Here is a 6,284-nt window from a genome sequence, read left to right on the forward strand (position 1 = left end):
TGGAAAAGGATGCTTCACACACATAATCGCTTCTTCATTGGCATCCTCTCCCCACCCTGGTAAGATGGTACTACCAGGGTGGGCTCAACCTCCGTTAAGACTTGGCCATAGGAGAGGGTTCTTACATAAAACTTACAGGATAATGTCAGGATACAGTTAAACTTAAAAATACCTCCAGGTTCCTTGGTTATCAATCACCCTTATTAGTGACGACCTTAGGTACACTAAAAACAAATTAAGCACTAACAAAATTGTTTTCAAAATTGAAGGAGTAAATTGATACGAAAATTAGAAAAACCCAATAATGGGGACAGGAGATGTGAATTTTTAAAGAGTTAAGGCAAAAAGCGCCAATAAAAAGTAAATCGCGAATAAGTTATTGTTCACGGTTGACCATGCCGTAGGCCCGATTTCAGGCTGTCTGCAAGAGTACCCTGGCCAGATACACCAAGTGGGTTTGTCCCCAAGATTCTACCTTCTGATGTAGTCTCGGAAATGGAAGTCACAAAAAATAATCTTTTATTAAAAGTTTACATTATGCATCAGCAATGGTAACTTCCGCTTCTACCCCAGGCTCTATACTGATGCCTGTCATTTGCTTCACAATTTTAGAAGGGCTAGGGAGGTCAATCAAGCGCTTGTGATTATGCATCTGGAAACGATTCCAGAACCTTCACCACAATGTGTTTTTCGAGTAGTAATAGGCAGAGTCTTGGCAGGCATGCAATCTGGCCCTTTCACTTTCAGGTTTTTTTCTATTGCACCTCTACTGAGATCAGCACACATTTTGTAAAGTGACTTCACATTGCGACTAGTCAGGGTGATTCTGATACCCTGAATAGCTACTTCTGTTCCACGGGTGCTTTGCCGGCGTCTTTAAATGCCATGGTTAATGTGCTTCCTGACCGACTTATTTGTCCTCAAATTAAGAAATAAACGAACAGCGGTGAGCTAGGAAAGAAGATCAGCAGACCTCACTGTCCAAATTTGAAAGGCAACGGAAATCAAAATCCTTCAGCTGAGGAAATGTTGTAGGCTGTATTCGCTGAAGTCCTCTCTAATCCGGTTACCTTCTAGACGAGGTTCCACTGAAGTTGTTGTTTCTGGCACTCAAAATATCAAAGTGTGAGGGATTCAAATTTTGTAGCCTCTAAGTCCTTACATCGGACAGATAATTTTCACTCCTCCACCTGGTCAGGATTTCTACCTTTGGGCTTACCCCAGCAGGGCAAGCATGAAGCTATAGACACCGAAGTCCCATCAAACTGGACACGGCTCTGGAGGTCTTGGAAGTTCCAACTTTTCAGGGTTTCTGGAGCAGCTCCTGTTGGTCATTTCTTAGGCTCCAGGGACTAACTCTAGTAGAGGCCACCAGCAAGCGGCAGTCTAGTTCCATTGCTACTAGACAACTGCACACTTCAGGAAAAATGCCTCTTCCAGTTTCTTGTGCAACTATAGCCACACAGGGGGTCAGCCAACTGTCTATTGGAGTCTAGCTATTCAAGACTCAAACAGCAGGCCTCGTCCTGTATTGTTGCTCTGCAGATATAGATGGTTCTCATGAGCTGTGGGTGAGGTGTCTGCTTCGTAGGCTTCATTAGCCAGTGGGTGGCAGTGACTTTCCTAACAAATGAGAAAAACGTTTCCATGGGCAACACTTTCAGCTTTGCAGCACATCCGGTTTGCCCTTCTAGAAGCTATCCCACAGTGCACTATTCTGAGCTATATCCAACGTTGTGGCAAGAGTCCTGTGTCAACCAGGGTTGTGTCAAGGGAAATGAGCACTCTCCTCCTCAACTACAACAAACTGGTTTCCACTCCCACTGGGAAAGTGCCAAGCCTGCTACAGAGGGCCTATGGCACACAGGCTCTTCTTCCCAAGGGTCTCCCTTTATACCCAACTATGAATGGGCAGGCCCCACCCTTGTCCCTTTCAATTTAATAAAGTTCTTGGGCCTGTTGCAGCTTTCTTTCTAGAGCTCACCTATCACATACCTCACACCCAGATATTACTGCAAAAACCCTAAGCCATTTTTCCTGCTCTGTATCCAGTTTTCATACCTCATTAAGGGGAATCACTGGCAGGGTCATCTGCCTATAGGCTAATGTGATTTTTTTATCGCTTTTCCTAAATATGTATTAAAAATGTGACTTTACCTCTGAAAGGGGTTGTTAAAATAAAATGAAAAATAGTGTTTGAGTTATTCCTGTAGCTTGTCCCCACCAGAGATAGCGGGGTTACGATTTTATTCTGAACTTTAGTTATTCTTGTAGGACACCTCCAACCCGGATAGCCATGATAGATGCATGCCAACATTCAATTCTTGCTTGTACTTCTTTTAAGTACAAGGCACCCTTCCTTGTTGGCTTCAATGCCTACCTAGGGTGACTTATTTAATACTTAAAAGGAGGGTTTTTTTCTGTCAAAAAGGGTTCATTGGACTGATTTGCCTGCAGGTTTAAAAGCTGCAGGAGTTGGACTACACAGATAGGTCTGAAACCATGTTTCCTTTTTTCAGTCTAGTAAATGGCACAACATGTGCTGCAGTTAACATATGACATTTAAGTTTCCCCATGTCATTGGTGTATTCCATGCACCATATATTATGACGTAACTGAGAAGTTAACTATGACAATTTTACCATGTTTTAGGAGTCAGGCCATACAATAGGTACTGGACAGCAGTACCTCCGTTTGTAGAGATCAAAACTCGGTCCAGAAAAATTAGGGTGGTCATGTAAAAGAGGTACTTTCTCACAAATGGCATCTTTCAATAGTTCATTTTCCACGCACTCGGACACCTACTTGAGAGGGTCTGTTATTGAGCGTCCATTCAGAGTAGTCTTGAAATATTGTGCTGAGCTATTCCAAATTATCATTCTTTGATCCAGGGATGTGTTCCCCTCTTAGAGAGATGCACTGTCATAGGATAGGATGTGTATTTGTATAGCGCTCGAATGCCACAGCGTCTTGGCGCTGGTGTATGTTAAAAATGGTACGGCTTGTATACCAATGAGCTAGATCGAAGTAAACAGACACGTTTTCAGATCCTTTCTGAAGGACTGTAGATTTGATTGGAATCTCATGGCTGTTGCCATTTTATTCCATAACTTTGCCGCACAGTTAGAAAACATTCTGCCTGACCCTATCAATCTGAAGGACACCTAAATTGCCAGACCTAAGAGCAAGATTGGGGGCATAGGGTGAAAACATTTTTTGAATGTCCCTAACCCCACCCCCGTAGACTGCTTTATGAACCAGGCATAAGGCCTTGAATTCCACGCGCTTCTGATCAGGGAGCCAGTGCAGTGCTTTGATTCCTGCCGAAGTTGATTGACCTCTAGGTATATTTAAAAGCAGCCTTGCTGCGGCATTCTGTTGGCACTGCAACTTTCTCATCTGGGTTTTATCAATGCCCAAGAACAGGGAATTGCAGTAATCAAGTTTGGCAACACCGTCTTTTGCAGTTCCTGTGAAATGAAAGGAAAAATCTTCCTTAAGGTTTTTATTAGAAAGAAACAAGAAGAGGTGAGGCTGTTTACGTGAGGAGACAAATTTAACTGGTCATCAAAGATGACTCTGAGGTTTCTAACCTTCAGTACCGGGCGGGGGCATTCCCCTGCTCCAACTGGCCACCAAGAATCATTCCACAGGGGTTGGCCCTGACCAAACTCTATAACCGCTGTCTTATCTGTGTTAATTTTCACGAAGCTATGGTTCATCCAGGTCAATCTCGGTGAGACATGCATGAAACTTAACCGCTGTGTCTTCAGGTTGCTTAGATATCGAGATCACAAGCTGAGAGTCGTCACCATAGGAAACCCGGGTGAATCCATGTTTCCTGATGAGTCTGGCCAGGGGAGTAGCGTAGATGTTGAACATTGTCAGGATTAAGGACGATCCCTGTGGGACCCCACAGGGAAGATAGAAACTGCCTGATTGCAGACCCTCCCAATACAGACTCTGCTCCCTCCCTTCCAAAAAAGATGAGAGGAGGGACAGAGCGGTACCCTCGACTCCCACCACCTTCAGCCTCTGCACTAACACCGTGTGATTCACGGTGTCAAAAGCTGCTGACAGGTCTAAAAGTACAAGGACTGCTCTACCCCCTCCGTCTACTATTCTATGGACCTTCTCCATTGCCACGATTAGGGCTGATTCTGTAGAGTGATGCGACCAAAAACCATGCTGTGTAGAATCCAGCAGGTTATTGGTATCTAGATAGTCTGTCAACACCTTGTTCACAGACTTCTCCAATATTTTAGCTGCTATTGGTAGACCAACAATCGGACAATAGTTCCTAGGTTCCGAGGGGTCTAGAGTGGGCTTTTTAAGAATTGGTCTGTTTGTTGCTTTTTTCCAGCATGCTAGATAACTGCCTGATTCTAAGACTTCATTGACTAGAGTGGTGAGTTTATCGCAGATTTTCCTAGCAGCCATATGCATAATGGATGGAGGACAGGGGTCTTTGGGTGATCCGGATTTTATAGAGACGAGCAGTTTGTGGACCTCATTGTTTGTAATTGTCTGGAAGCAAGATAAACTGCAATGTGTTGATTCAGCCTTACTGGGCAATTGACCTTGTTTATCCGGAAACATTTGGGTATTGAACAGATCGTTATAAATCACTTGCAACTTATTCTGGAAATAAAAGGCCAGTTCATTGCACTTAGTTTGATCAGGTTGGAATACATTAACCTGCTGCGACTTAGACAGCAGGGTTATAGTTTTAAAAAGTTCCTTGGTAGAATTTCCGGCTTCCTCTATATAGTTGTATAAAATAGTTTTTTTGCGGCAATAATTGCTTCATCATACTGTTGAAGAGCAAGATTATAGATTGTTCTTGTATCTTTACTATAATCTTGTCTCCAAAGGCGTTCTGCTCTCCTGCAGTTTACTTTTAGACATTTCAGCTCAGGGCTGTACCAAGGAGACAAAATCTTAGATCTCTTAATCATCACTAGTTTAACAGGTGCAACACAGTCGGCCGCTTTCAGGAGCCATTCATCAACCAGTTAACCGTGGAGGCATTTCCTTGCGCGGGCGGGGCCGCGTCAGCCATTGGACGTGCGCAGCACTACGAAGATAGTGCTCACGACGGCCAACGGCCGACGGCAGCACGCAACGGGTTAAACTGAGACGCTGCCTCATTATTGTCCTTCACCAGCGTAAGAGGGACGCAGCCGAGGGCCAAGTCCAAGTCGCTGGCTAAAACTTTGTTCCAATGTCTAGTTTTTACCTTGGAAACTTTGGTTTGAATATGATGATTAGACTGCATGGCCCGGATGTTCAAATGGACGACCTTATGGTCTGCCCATAGAAGGGCTGTTTTTGTCAGATTAATATCAGTATTATTAGAGAAAATACCATTTAGGGTGTGGCCTGCCAGATGGGTGGATTCTGTGACTAATTGGCTTAAGCCAAAGGCTGCTAGGTTGTCTAGTAGTCTGATTGTGTCTGAGTTGTTTGTTAATTCCAGGTGATAATTAAAGTCACCCAGTATTGTGAGAGGATGGAAATCTTATACAGATTCCCATCCTCTCACAATACTCTATGCGTCATAAGTGCCTGTGAGAAGGCAGCCCTGGGCCCGTGTGAGCGATAAATAAGGAGTCCCTGAAAGGTAAAAAGGTTGTTTGATTTACCAGCAGAGGCGCTGCACTTTAGTATAAAATCAGAGATGGCTTTCACTCGCACCTTTAAAGAGTCAGCATATAATATCTATGCCCTCCTCTACCTACCTCCCTATCTTGTGAGGTGACTGCATAACCATCTGGTAGTGCGATGTTCCAGTCTGGACCTGAGGTATTATCCATCCAGGTTTCTGTAAAAGAAAAACGATATCAGGTGAGGTGCGTTGAATCAGGTCCTCAATCTGATATTTAGGTTTCACTACTGATCGAACGTTCACCAAAAGGCATTGCATATACTGCTCATGAATTGCCTTCGGGCCTTGTTTGGCTCTTTAGTAGTGGGGTTGTTTGTGATGTCTCCCCTTTTCCTGTCTTTCTGGGCTTCAGATTTTCCTACTCCCACCATCCTGCTTGTATGCTCAGGGCTGTTAGTGACGCTCAAATAAGGCCGATATGAGAATTTGGGGCAGATAAGCTCACTTGTGATCTTATTTTGCAGAAGCATATCGTGCGCTCTGCAGGGGCCTATGTCCAAGTCGAGCAGCTGCTGTCTGTTATATAATCGGGGTTTAAATGGCATGGGGTTCTGGTGCTGGTCGCGCTCCGGGCGCAGACGGGCTTGCCTTTGGCACGGTCACCCCAGGACGATTT

General features: G+C 44.4%; 1 pseudogene; it reads right to left on the bottom strand.

The window, feature by feature from the left end:
• Positions 1-535: 535 nt before the first annotated feature.
• Positions 536-887, bottom strand: LOC147751427 (small ribosomal subunit protein uS10 pseudogene; annotated as a pseudogene).
• Positions 888-6,284: the final 5,397 nt, after the last annotated feature.

Source organism: Lissotriton vulgaris, chromosome 1_1 (assembly GCF_964263255.1).
Source record: "Lissotriton vulgaris chromosome 1_1, aLisVul1.2, whole genome shotgun sequence".
NCBI classification, from domain to species: Eukaryota; Metazoa; Chordata; class Amphibia; order Caudata; family Salamandridae; genus Lissotriton; species Lissotriton vulgaris.